This window comes from Dermacentor albipictus, chromosome 9 (genome assembly GCF_038994185.2).
Source record: "Dermacentor albipictus isolate Rhodes 1998 colony chromosome 9, USDA_Dalb.pri_finalv2, whole genome shotgun sequence".
NCBI classification, from domain to species: Eukaryota; Metazoa; Arthropoda; class Arachnida; order Ixodida; family Ixodidae; genus Dermacentor; species Dermacentor albipictus.
The window spans coordinates 66,763,927-66,778,919 of record NC_091829.1 but is presented as its reverse complement, the minus strand read 5'-3'; positions in this window follow the sequence as shown (position 1 = coordinate 66,778,919).

The following is a 14,993-nucleotide window of genomic DNA, read 5'->3' as shown; positions in this document are numbered from 1 at the left end:
ACGTGGCCAGCGGCTATCCACTCTTTTTGCTTCTCTGACCCAGCCCTCCTCCGTCCAGAACTCGAAGACTTCGCGCCATCTGGAAGAGGGCACGGTAATTAAATTAGATAGCATTTGGCGGCGGTGCGGCAGAGAGCGACAGCGACGGCAGCGGCACTTACATGACATTCTGTTTACGGCTAATTGCACTAATTTTGATTATATCTTTAGTGGTTCACTACCGGTAAGTGTTGTCGGTACACGTAGTTATAATCTGATAGCATTTTCATGTTCGTAAGAGTGCAAGTCACCTAGCCGACTCTTTTTTTTTTCTGGTAGTGTTTACGAAATAGCCAGATCCCAGATACACCAAATCCGACAGAAGTCAGCTAAGCGACCTTATCTTCGAACATGTGTAGGACCGCGAAATTATGGAATCGGCAGAATAAATTAACTTCAGCGATATGATCCTTGAAAAAAGCAACAGAAATGGTGAGAGAAAAAATTCAGTAGAAAAGAAATTTTCACTCATTTAAGTAAAATTTATTCTCAACATTCTTTATTTGTGGGGCTTCATCCGGCCCTTTATTAATAATTATTTCGTAACATTCTTTCAGATAGCCTCACTGCTCACTCGAGTGCTATTGCTCTTTTTTTCGATGTTTCCTTTTTTTTCATTTCTACGTTTTCCACCCAATTATTTGCATATGCTTACATAGTGCGTTGTGCATAGACTGCATAGTGCTTACACGGTCTATATGTAGATCATCGTCGTAACCACAATCATCATCATTATAATCATCATCATAATCATCATGATCACAGGAATGGTTCTGATTCACCTTTAAAATATTCCCCCTAATTCCCTAGTGCGAAATTTGAGTGCAGCTCTATACGTGTTTTCATTTCACGATATAATGAGGCAAATAATTTGAGAGAGATGTGCTAGCAGAGTCGGCAATCATCGTATTGCGAGACATGCTTCATTTGGTAGACAATTGTTATTATGAATCATATAACCATTCTGCTGCGAAGGGTTACTGGCCTTGCGACGTGTGTGTTTATCTTATGCGTCTGTCTGTCTATATATACCGGGTGTTTCCGCGAACACTTTCAAATTTTTAAAAAAAATTGTCTACGGCAGATAGTAAAATTCTAGTCCACGAGCTGGTCTACTCGATGGGGCGGACATTACCTGCACAAAAAAATTGAAATGCATAATAGACTAATTAACAAAAATTCACAAATTAGGTTTGTAACTAATTACCTTATGTCACATATTGCAATTTACAAATTCTAGCCACCGTAGCAGTGGCCAACAGCAGTGACCGCCGAACAGACAACACACTCGTGCCATGGCTATGGGAGGGGGCAGGTTATAATCCAGGCAGAAAAGGGGGGGGGCGAAGTCGAGGATGCATTCGCGTACGCTTGCACTTGACGGACGCCTCTTATAGCAGCGTTGTATATACCGACCAACCGGTGGGGATGTGGCAGCGCTTGTTTCCTTCAGAGCATCGATGTAAGGTCCGGGCCCTGGTTGCACCACACTTGTGGCGCTGCCGGGTTACAAGATGCAGCTCGGAGTCCGGTCCCGTCAACCTAGTCATCACAGAAATTCTAGCCGAAGAGTTCGCAAGGCGGATTCATTTGGAACGAGTTCTCAGGATGACACCAGTTTCGATATATTAATTCTCGAACTTTATTGAGAAAGGCATTGGCGTTCCAGTTACTCTTGTGCTTGAATACACAAAACGACGTTTCGTTAAGTGGAACGAGAGTGCGATTTTACCGCAAGTTTGACGATGCACGTCTCGTAGATGGTGTCATCCACACAGTTCTATTCAAGTAGATATGATTTGCAGTCTCACGCACGAGAATTTGTAAATTGCAATATGTGCCATAAGCTACTTAGCTAGAAAGCCTAATTAGTGAACGTTTCTTAATTAGTAGATCATGCATTGCAATTTTTTTAAAACTAATGTCCGCCTCTTCGAGTAGACCAGCTCATGAACTAGACCTGTGCTATCTGCAACAGGCAATGCTCAAACATTTTTGAAAGTATTCGTTGAAACACCCTGCATATGTATATATACACGGTAGACTTCGCTTAAACGAAACTCAAAGACACAGAAAAAAAGTGTTCAGTTTCTCAGGAGCTTTTCTCTGGAAGACGATATAAAAATTACCGAAAGCCGCGCGAAATCTGCAGGGTACCTGACCCGAACGCTACTCCGAGGCGAAACAACCGTCACAAGAAGTGCGCCACTGAGCAAAAACGCGAGACAGACAACCACAAAAAACGGTGCGGTGCATAACGTATCCGTCACGCGACCCTCCAGATTCGGTATGGGTGAACGCAGGGAAGGAATTTTGCTTGAGGAGACTAGACGGGGGCAATTGGAGATAGAGTCTATGTTCGGGGTAACGCTCGCCTCCTGAAATCATGGGTTCGCGGCCCTTCAAACATTTCTGCCTTTGCTGTTAGCGAACTAACCTGTTAGCGTTAGCGAACTAACGCTAACAGTTAGCGAACTGTTAGCGACAAAGCCTTACGGTAGAACACACTTTAGAGGGCACTTAACAACTTCCAGCGTGTAACTCAAATTTGCTATGTCGCCTGGTGAAGGCCCTGTTAGGTCTGACCGCGGTGTAAGAACGGTACAAGTCAGCGTTAAGGCAAAGCTCTGGAAGATGCAGCAAAGCATGCATGGGAAAGAAATTTATCAAGAGGCATCCGACCCTCAATCCCTCTGTGGCCAGAGCGGAAACCGAGGAAGCTATTTAAAGGGAGACTGAGGTCCCAAGGTCAGTTTACATCGCAATTTCTTTGTTCTTTTCCCTTTCACCGTTCGTTGCATGGAGAAAGGCCAGCAACACTGTGACCGACCACGAATAAAAACACGGATTCAAGCGTCAGTGGCGGGCGAGGCTTACAGATAACGTCATCTCAGAGTTCGCTATGCGCAGTGTAGTGTTATAAAGGCACGACACACGGTGTCACGGCGATAATTTCTCAATATGACTCACCAGAGACGCTGCCTCATCGTATTCACATTTTGCAAACCTGAAACGACGCTAGATATGAAGTTAAGCAAAATGCTTCGCAAACACTGGTTCATGCATTGCGTATATGATATGTATACGCTTTCTTTCCCATTCATGATCGCCGCCGCTGCTTTGAAAGTAGTTGCTTGCAAAACCTCGCAGGCGTAACGATTCTGCAATAGTCGTTTAAACTGAACCCAGTAGCATACGACGTTCACAAAAGCTCGCAGAGTTGTGGGGACCCGTCGCTCGAGTCGTGGTGTTCGCCACGGTGCCGGCGTGGGTCGCCGACGCGGTCCGACCCTCGGGCACAGTGACCGAGCTCGTGAGGCTTGACAGGCGCCAGCTGATGCTCTCCTCTTTCGTGCCCAGCGCGGCTGCATATCACACCTTCACTATTCTGAGCATTTAGAACAACTACCACGGTGAGTGACGGCTTGGGTTCGTGACCGTTAGAGGCGCCAATGATAATCAGCATTTGTTGTACCTCGAGGTCTTTCGCGTGGTGTTACGTGAAAGCGTAGCGTTGAAACTCTGAAAACAAAACTCTCACAAGCGAGTTGGTTGGAAAAGTAGTATTGCGCACACATTATTCGAAAAAGCAAATGAGCAGTAAATAAGAATATTGTAACGCCATGATTAGGGCGAGAAGAAGAAGAAGAAGAAGACGCCAGATCTTTGAATGAAACGCCAAGGGGGCGCCGAAACGAAGAGGAATAGGACGACGGATTTGGGGTGCTCAGTGCAGATCCCAGTGACAGCCTTTTTGAACAATCATTCTTGTAGACATTCTGTATAATCGCGCCTAATCCGAAGCAACATATATTCAAGTGACAAATATAAGCACGAAATGCAACAGAATACAAAAGCAATGCAGAAGGAACTCAATGAACATGGATGGCGTACTTATGAACTCGAGCTCGTTGAACTTTTATGAACTCTTATTGTCTCATCGACGTGCCAGCTAGCGAGTGGTACGTGATGCCCATACACCTCCTTGTGGAGCGACAGATCTGATGCTGCGTCGACCCCAGATGCTCCAGGACATCAGCTGGGGTGCTGCCAGGACATCAACCGGGGCTCTCTGATTATAAAAATTTCGGACGCATTTACAATATTCACACGGTGCCAGCTACAAATACTAAGCCCAAAACCAAAGAGTTATTTGTTTCTAAATGAAAAAAAAAACGATGGAGCGAGAGGATGACCAGAGTATATTTACTATGTCATTGCCCGGAATTTATTTTCCCATTATTTTCCCTCGGCATCTTGGCAGCCAACAAAGATCACCGCACATTATGAAAAAAGGGGTGAAGTGCTCAAATTTTACCAGCCTACCAGAAATTACTAGGGGGGGGGGGGGGAGTCAATGCAAGAGCGTGCTATCTATCGCCTTGTCAAACAACGAATTACGTTACCTAGGTGGCACATGTGTGAGCGATTGCTGACAACCAGATTCTGAGAAGTTACTTGAATTTTACCACTTTTTTCGCCGTCTTCGTTACGTGCGGCGGGGCTTGTTGGCGTGTTATTTCTTCGTTCTCTTTCACCCTTCATGCGATTGTAATATGGCTCGTGTGCATGGCTTAAGTTTTCACAAATAAATAGTAATGTATCAGAAATAAAGGTTTAGTTGGAAGTAAGCGCTTGTGTATTTCATTTCCCTTCCGTCCCGTCCTTTCTTTCCGCTTTACGAAGTCACAGCAAGAAACTACATATGTCGATGGTAGAGCAAGTGCAGTCTACTATGCAATGTGGGTAATTCGGCTCTAATAGAGATAATTACGCCCCTATCATTAAATTTATCTGCTATGCGACTAATTTTCGCTTCCTATGAGCACCTCCGAAGTCAACCGTCGGACACCCTTTCCTCGCGTGACACCTGCTTAGTGCAAGTGGGCACGATTCACTAAAAAAAAAGAAAGACGTATGCACAAACTTTACTGAAGTTGTTTGGATAAGCCTAAGCGAACCTACTGATTTCAGTTGGCCCGTCCAAATGTGAAGTTGGCACACCCTGAAATTTAAGTTGAACCAACCCCAAACTTTTGTTGGGCCACCGCCAAATTTCAAGTTGGTTTACCCCCAAATTTCAATTGGGCCACCTCTAAATTTCAAGTTGACCTACCGTCAAATTTTAAGTTGGCCTACTCCCAAGTTTCAAATTGGGCCACTCCCAAACTTCAGCTGGCTCACCACCAAATTTCGGTTGGGCCGCCCCTAAATTTCATTTGGCCTACCCCCCAAATTCAAGTTGGCCCACCACCAAATTTCAAGTTGACTCATCCTTAAATTTCAAGTTGACCCACACCCAAATTGCGGTTGGCCCACCCCTACTATAAGCTTCCCCATGAATCTTCTATAGAGCCCTATGTATCCCAACGGGTACTCTCCCAGATAATTTTTTTTTCTATTCCGTCATTCTTTGTCGCTTATAGAGCTACCAATCATCTACATTTACGCTATTATAACGATTAAATGGCTTAACTTCCCAAATTGCGTATTTCTGTGCAGATACAATACATTATACTTTTCGCTTGATAGAAATTGTTCTGGGGTACTAGCCAAAGAATGCCTATGCATTAAAATAAGCCGTACGGCAGCTTTGCCTCAGCATACGTTTGTCTATGGCAATGCACATTTAAAGGTGTGTAATGGAACGTAAATTTTTCGCTATATTGGCAAGAATTACACCCCTAATTCTCCCTTGTTGTGGGCCCCGCCGAAGCCTTCTTCCAGGCACCATTGCGTTGCGCGAGCGCTGCTAAATCCAGACGAGCTCACTCCATTTATATCAAGTATTCCGTGCAGCTTCTTTGCCTCAACATGTCTATATCTACGGCGGTGCACCCTCTACAGGGGTATAGGGGTTAAATTTCCACTATATTGACGATAATTGCTCCCTTCCATTTTTTTGTTGATTTGCAACTAATTCTCCCTTGTTGTGGGCCCCGCCAAAGCCTTCTTCCAGACGCCGTTGCCTTGCGCGAGCCCTGCTAAGTCCAAGTGAACTCACTTCATTTTCATAAAGTGTATCGTGCAGCGTCTTTGCCTCAACATGTCTACATCTACGGCGGTGCACCCTCTACAGGGGTATAGTGGTTAATTTTCGATTATATTGGGGATAATTGCGTCCTTCCATCAGTTTTACCTGATTTGCGACTAATTCTTTCTTGTTCTGGGCCCCGCTGAAGCCTTCTCATAGACACCATTGTTTTGCGCGGGCCATGTTAAATCCAAGCCAGCTGATTTCATTTCAGTAAAGTGTGCCATGCAGCGTCTTTGCCTCAACATGTCCATATCTATGGCAGCGCACCCTCTACAGTAGTATAGTGGTTAATTTTCTACTGTATTTGGCTATAATTGCGCTCTTCCATTAATTTTACCTGATTTGCGACAAGTTGTCCCTTGTTGCGGGCCCCGCCAAAGCCTTCTTCAAGTGTTCCATTGCGCGAGCCCTGCTAAGTCCCAGCAAGCTCACGTCATTTCCATAAAGTTTGCCGTGCAGCGTGTTTGCCTCAACTTGTCTATATCTATGGCGGTGCACCCTCTACAGAGGCATAGCGGTTATTTTCGACTATATTGGCGATACTTGCGCCCTCCCTATAATTTTACCTGATTGGCGACTAATTCTCCCTTGTTGTGGGCCCCAACCAAAGCCTTCTTCCAGAAACTATTGTCTTGCGTGAGCCATGCTAATTGATAATAATCATCATCATTATCATCATTTATTGACCCTTAAAGGCCCCTGTTGGAGTATTACATAAGGGGGGAGCATACATAAGAAAACGAAACGTACAAACAGTCATGTAAGAAACAATAACAATAACATTCAGAAGGGTAAAGAAGGTGTAATCAAATGAATGTCAAACAAAACGTAATAACCAAAGCAATGAAAAACAGTGTGATGTAGTAAAAATAAGTCAAATCCATTAAGCATCAATACTCAGAAAATTCGTTAATATGTTTCGTAACTTGGTAGGGTTAAGTTCAATTACTACGCGGTCCGGTAAACTATTCCATCCTGTAATAGCTACCGGCTCCAAGTGAACTCACTTCATTTCCATAAAGTGTTCCGTGCAGTGTACTTGCCTCAACATATCTATATCTATGGCGGCGCATCCTTCACAGGGGCATAATAAAATGCGGTCATTTTTTTACTCTAGTGACGAGAAGTTCGCCTTTCCATTACTTTTACTTCATTTGGAACTCATTCTCCCTTCTTTTGCGCCCCACCGAAGCCTGCTTCCAGACAGCATTGCCTCGCACGAGCCATACTTAGTCCAAGTGAACTCACTCCATTTCCATAAAGTGTGCCGTGCAGCTGCTTTCCCTCAACATGTCTATATCAATGGCGATGCACCCTTTACAGGGATATAAGACAATGGCAACTTTTTTTGCTGTAGTGGCGAGAATAACGCCTTTCCATTGCTTTTGCCTGATTTGCGAAAAATTCTTCCTTCTTGCGGGCCTCGGCGAAGCCTCCTTCCAGACACCATTGTCACGCACGAGCCATACTTAATCCATCTGAACTCCCTCTATTTCCATAAAGGGCGCCATACAATGGCTTTCCCTCAACATGTCTATATCTATGGCAGTGCACCCTTTACAGGGGTAAAATGCAATAGTAATTTTTTTTTTTTACTATAGTGCCAATAATTACTCACTTACAGTTAATTTTACCTACTCCGCAACCAACCCTCGCTTGTCTTTTTGAGACCTATAGTATGTCTCCTCCTGTGGCTGGGTAAACGCTCTGGAGGCACAAAAGCACTTTTTTCCTAAGGAGTTACGTGATACCCAGTGATACGAAGATCCCAGATACGCCAAGCCTGTATGACATTAGCGACAAAATCTTGTCTATAAGATACAGTAAGGAAGACACCACTGTTCAGCGCCAGGTATGTACTTTCTCTTAATTTCCGTGGTGTTATAGGCGAGGTAAATTTCATTCCATATTGGCTATCTCAGGAGAACTGTGTTTTAGTGCAAAGGCTGATGCAGTGCGGGTTTGCGAGCGTAACATGTACTGAATTCTAAAGCTATTTATCCTGCAACACAGTGATGCAACACAGTGATGTTCTAATCGACTGTTTGGCTATATTTCAGATATTAAACTATAAGCAGAGAACACCATAGCAATGCAACGATGGTGATCACTGCTCGGAACGGGAGCTACGCGTTTATAAATAGAATAAATGAGATTGCAGCCAGAAACAAGGAATCTTTGAAAGACGACCATAAGTTAGCATCAGCAAAAAATAACTTACACGAAAGCCTCCTACATATTGTAGTGGCTTCACGCAGCAATGATATCCTCTGCAGCAAATAATGTGCCATTGGGCAATGACAGCTGGAACAGTGGAGCATTTCTTATTACACTGCAAACGCTGTAAGTGGTACGTAGGAAGATATCACGAGCTCCCAAGATGCCTGCTCGACTCGAGTACACGTTCTGACTTCATATTCGATCACAACAGAAATTGTTAATTATATCGAATAACAAGATTTCTAAATAAGTGCTTCGACTCAAACGCATTATGTTTGTATCGAAGTATGGAAAGCTTCCCAAAACCATACAAAATGTTATTTGGATCAGTGAATACTATAAGAATGAAAAGACAAGAAGGAGGAGGAATTGAATTTATTTACTTATTTATTTATTTATTTATTCACTAATTATTAAAATGAGTATGTTTCCTTGTAAGGTCCAACATATCAATGCGGCACAGGAACTACACTCTTAAACAAATGTACACCCTTTGGGTCAGAAGAACTTCAGTTTGGCCTAGTTGATGTTGACTGCATATCATATTGACCGCAAATAAAAACGGGGACAGCGGAAGAGAACAGATAAACGACACGGGCGATAACTTTCAACTGGTTTATTCCCGGCAGCCCGTGGGCATACATAGACAAATAGAACATGCGCAGAACTCAGCAAACAAGAAGACTCATCGACGACGCTTTGGGTCGTACCTTGCCACATAACAATAATCGTCATCTGTCTTGCTTGCGTTTCCTTTCCTGAAAACGCCGCGCTCGCTACTTTCCTGTCGAGAATGCTCTGTCATGCTGATAACGCGCATGCCGTTCGTGACCTTGAAATACCGGGCTCGCACCGTTATGGAAAAGAAATGCGGACAATAGGCAATTATTGTTGTGTGGCAAGATACGACCCAAAGGGTGTAATTTTGCTTAAGAGTGTATGAAACTCCGTAAAATGTTGCGCTTACACACTTTTTTGACCATACCTTATTTCTTTAGCGACACCTAAATTTGTGTATACAGAAGAGTTTGCGCCAGAAGAGTTTACGTTGGCGAACAGGGAGAAGTTAGTGGTGGCATGCAGTAGAGAACATTGAGTGAAGAAGTTAATTGTACCACCGTAGAGCAAGAGCGAGGTCATAATTCTTCTTTAGCTTTAAATCTTTCTCTTTTGCTCTCAGCGTTTTATCATGTTATGATAGTGGAAACAACAGTGCTAAGAGCGGACAACAGCAATTGCGACAGGAAGGCATGCTCTCATGTTCGAGACGTGGATATCACATCTGTCAAAAAGGGGTTCATACTATTTCGTAAGATTTGCTTTTGCAGCACCCTTCCATATTTCTTCGCAGTTATCTCCCGTTTTGTGCAGTACACTGGTGCTTTTTCCATAGAGTTTCCTACAAAATCTACCACGGAGATGTCTCGCTCTAGAGTCCATGGAAGCGGCCAATATGGTGGTTCAGCGGACTCAGCCTGAATAAGAATTCACTGTAAACCAGTATACACCCTTAAAGATCAGTAGGAATGAAAATGGGTGTACAATTCATAACCGTGCACCCTTTACGGGCGTAAGGGTGTGAGTGATAGACAAACACCCTTAAGGGTGCAAATAGGGTTGCAATTAATTACATTTCAAGTTTGGATTTCCCTAAACTTGTCGCAAGCCAAGAGCACAAAAATTCGACGAATCTAAGTCTTGTACACATTATTGTAGTCGTTGCTTAAGGCTCACAGCCACCGAGTTCCCCGTAGGATACTGTTTTTTCCACAAAGCCTACCACTTGGTAGGTTTTCTCTTGCTTTGTCTTGCTTTGTCTTGTCGTAAAAGGTGTCGTCCTCTTTCAGCGCTTTGTTTTCACCTGATGAGAGCCAACCGGTCCATGCCTGCTCAACTTTGAAGTTTATCTATAGATTTGGTCAGCGGTGAAGAACTATGACCTTGCTTTGATCTTATTTTCCTAATTTCTGCGCAGGGAGAGCAGTCTGGAGGAAGGTGAATCGACTTGACGAGGGCATGGGCACTGCGACTATCTCGGAAGTGTGGATCGCCAGACGGCAATCGCGTTATTGTTGCTTCCGATTGCACACCTATCTAATATGCTACCCTGGTCCACTGCGATGTCACAGGGACCACTGTTTTTTTTTTTTTTAGAGGTGACCATTCCTATGAAAACGGCGTTTGATGTCACCACGTTAGTTGTGGTTTACGATGCCCTATGTACATTCATTTCTCTCTGTGACTGCAGTGTCGGCTACATTGCAAGTTTTAACGCGACTGCTCTGTTTTTTTCGCGGGATTTCGTAGCAGTTCATCGTTCTTCCTTCATTTCAGTTCTAACCACATACGTAAGCCTCTCATTGGATTAGGACCATACGTAAACCTCTCATTGAGGACACCTAACTATTTCTTATGATTTGTGAATACGAAAGCATTCATGTCTAAATGAACGCCGCTGAGGGGTAGTTCGAGTTATGAACTCCTCACGGGCAAGCGAGCGCGTTGAGACGCTTGGCACATTTTTAATTGGCCTTACCGAGGAGCAGTTATAACTCAGGTGGGAACTTACGGGGAGAAGGGACGCGCGGATAAGACAGGCTCCCGAGAGCGAGAGCGAGGGTAAGGTGACGTTTCGAGGATGCCCTCTCCCTTCACGCAACACCTGGCGCGCTATCACTGGACCGGATGTTCCCGTTCGCCCACTCTGCGTCGTTAAGGCACTCTCGTGACTTGACAGTGCAGCCAATGGGAATTTACCTGCTGTTTCCCTGCTAGAGACGACAGCTCTTTCGCTCAATGGGCCATGTGGCGCTTTCACACCAAAAGTGTAAATGCGCTCCGCGCATTCGAGGTGACAGTACCACGTGACGCCACATGGAGGACGCGGGGATCACTGGCACCAACCTCAACATTAGCCCATTTTCAGTTTTTCAACTGGCCTAAGCTGTAGTTGCGTAGATGGAGAGGAGGGCCAGGTATGCCAAATTGCGGCGCTGGTGTCCAAGATGTCCGCTGCGACTCCGGGCCGCGCGCCGGCGGCCCGCTGTTGGGTGACGTCAGCGGAACGTCACCTCGAGTGGCACGGCTTTACGCTCGCTGCAGCCTCCCAGTTTTAGTTTCGCGCGCTGTTAGCTACAGTGCGTCGTGCCACAGTTCTGTGGTAATCGCATTGTTCCAGATCCGAATGACTGCGCACTGCGACATTCTCTGTATGGGGAGGGCACTCTTCAATTTCCCAATTACGCTGAGACCGCTGAAACTAATAGTTTCAAAGTTAATGGACGTTTATTATTTACCGACTAATTAACCAGTATCACCCGTCCCACCCGTTGTCGCCACCAGTGACGACATGTCTCCCAAGCAAGCATCCTTTTTTTTTCAGAATGGCGATCACGGCGCGACGGCGCATGCGCCCTGCCATAGCGGATTAGTCGCGAAACGTTTTGGAAAGGACGCGCACGCAGCCTGAAATCAGTGGAAAGTCCCCCGAACCAAAAAAAGAAAGTGCGTGGATGTAAGCATGAGCAAACACTCGTGCCGTGTACCACGTTGGAACTCCACTGGTAGCTCTACATCGGTGCGGTGCTGATAACGGGCGCTCCACTTTAAAACAGAAAGCGTCCAGAGATTCGTCCGGCCTGTACCCTGAACCACGTGGTTGCCGTTTTGCATTGATAAATAGCAAATTTATCGAAAAACCGCCAGGTTACGCTTGGGCGACGCTTCAAAAACATCACGTTGCTGATGAAGTTTTCTTGCAGCGTCACCCCTCTCTTTCTGGCAAGGGCAGCGCGTGCCTGACTTCACGTACTCGGTTAAGGCGTGGTAGCATACTAGGTCGATACGAAACCAACGAGACCAAAAAGACGCTGACGCCAACGATTGGCCAACTGTTACGCACAGTATTTCGCTGAGACCATAATGCACGCCAAACTTGGGCTGTCCAGAGAGCCCACGATGCGATGGTTAGGCTCGGCCTACCAGTCCCCACGTAGGAGCGGCCCGCAGCTCTGCCCTAGGGCAAAGCTTCACAGGACCTTGTAGTAAAAGTTCTTTGTCTGTCTGTGACTTTATCGAAACAGGCCGACAATGAAGCAACCGACGGGGGAGCGTTGTCCTAGCGCGAATGGCTTGCTTGTCGACGGCACTGACAAAATCAGCATACCGGCCATGATTATTCGACCGAACGCCACGCAATCGGCAGTCGAACCAATAACGCGAGAGCCCCTTCGCTTGTATACAAAGTTATTCGCGATCAAAATGTCTAAACATGGCTTCTACGTTGATATGCAGAAGCTTCAGTCCTCTCAATATGTGAACATGTTTTAGGCAGTTTTGAACCCGTTTAGCGAAGGTTAGGTTAGGGCTGGCCCCGTCGAGTTCGTGCACCCGCTACCGGTAGACTTGAACTTTAAAATAAGCTTCTACGACGAAGCAGGCTGCTTTTATAGTTCACTTGCGGCCCAATAGCGATTTGATAACCCCTCTTTACTTCGCACCGCGCGTACACAATAGGCGACAAGCGGTAGCACGACGCAATGCTAACATCTGTCGGTCACCGTTCCCGAAGGCTGCCGGTCACATTCACTACGTATGGGTGTATCTGTACGTGTTATTATCTTGACACATTTCTTAATTTCATAGAGGCACTCTTTACCTCTGCGTGAAACAGGAAACAAAAAAGCCGTGCGTATGGTACACCAGCATAAACGATCAGTTAGCAACGGTGTCATTGATGGCATCGGCGCTTTCGCGAGAGAACAACTACACGACCTATTAATGAGCACTTATGCCGAGCACAGTTTTCTCTAATAATACTTTATAGAACGCGCATACTGTAGGCATGATGAAGATAAAAGAAAACGAGATTAAGTAATAACAGCCCGTAATATACGTATCTGGATCCCAGTCACCGTTTAAGTTGCTCGGCCACTCATGTTCACTCGTCTCAGGATGGAATATCTGTTTTGCTACGTTTTGACATTATTTCATATCGCGATACGGCGTTTCCACAATATTTGAAGCTACCAACTCTCTGTGGCTGTAGATGTCGACAAATTCGCCATTTCGACAAATCCGACGTGGAAGGCTGCACTGGAAGACTTCTTGAACATGCAAAAATGTGTAAACAATATGTAAAAAAAAGGAATACAAATAACGAAGTGCAAGAGCAGACATCGGCGACAAGCAATTACAAGGCAGCCGCATCGGCAGACGGGACTCAGCGTGCGCTTAGGGCCAGCACCGTTAGAACCTCAGGACACTCAGGCCTGCTCACCCAGTAGTCGGTGAGTGCTTCAAGACTTCCGCGAATGACATGCTGCCCCTGAGAAGCCATTAATAATTATTAGACGTCCACGAAACCCACAGTCGACGCCCACTTAACATGGGCACAGGCACACGAACCAACCGCTGAAAGGCCTGGCACCCTTCCAAAACGTTTCCAGCGGCGTGCGGCAGAGGGCAGCACAGGAACATGAAAAAGGCAGATTTTTTACACATTTCCTAGTGTCCTCGTAGAAATACCCGGTATACGTTTCTCATCTCTTGCATTTCTTAAGCAGTAGCGCTACTATTTTTCTGAACCATACAAAAGTAGGGCGTTCGAATCCAAAAAGGGACTGAACCAGAAGCGATTCGGGCCTTGGAACGTCTCGCTCCTACTCGCTCAGTCGTCCGCTATGCTGCTACATCGGTATTTCACAATGAGTAGGCACGTCTTTACACTCATGGTCATCTAGCGGGGTCAAAAATAACCACTGAGCTATTCAAGTAAGGACCAAGGCGCACTGATGAATACAATACTCACCATAGGAAGCTTTGGGGGAAGAGAAAGATGGAAAGGCGGGGAGGTTAACCAGGCGGTCGGCGACGCTGCACGGGAGAGAGAGGATGGATGAGTGAAAGAAAGGAGCGAGAAGGAAGCGCCTTCACGCGCGCAGTAGTATGCGGCTTGTGTCTCTCGGTATCTAACTTTCGGCGTAGCTACATGCTATATTATAGGAGGGCGATTAAACAGATCATGGGAGCATAGACATGAAAGCGATCGCAACACAGTTCCGCACGCTCGTTTGTATGATTTCTTCAGGAATCGGTGTAGCATCTAAGAGATATTAAATCTGAGTGATGTAAAGGCAGAGTCAAAAGTTCACGGGACGCTATATAAGAAGATGCTGAAAATGTCCTAAGCCCGGGTACACACACACACACACACACACACACATATATATATATATATATATATATATATATATATATATATATATATATATATATATATATAGAGAGAGAGAGAGAGAGAGAGAGAGAGAGAAGGAAATTAGTAAGAGGCTTTAGTATGCGCTGCATTGTGTCGGACAAGTTTCTCGGTCCGAATGAATATAACCTGTCAGAACAACAGTCCGCATTTATACATTGCGGTGGAAATGGCTATATGGAGTTAATGGCCATAACAGCACCACCTAGCTAGTTATTCATCGTCAGGTGAGAACAGCAATAAAGACCCAGGTGAAGGCACTTGGAAAACGACGCGCTGCGCTGTTTTTTAGCTGATCTATTATTGTGATAGAATACATTTCAACATGCTAGAGCGAGTAGTCAAAGACACATGAAGAACGTCAAACAATTCGGCACAGACACTCAAGACTGATTACGTGTGGGAATGCGAAAGCATTGTGGTTCCTTTGGTAAAATGTTT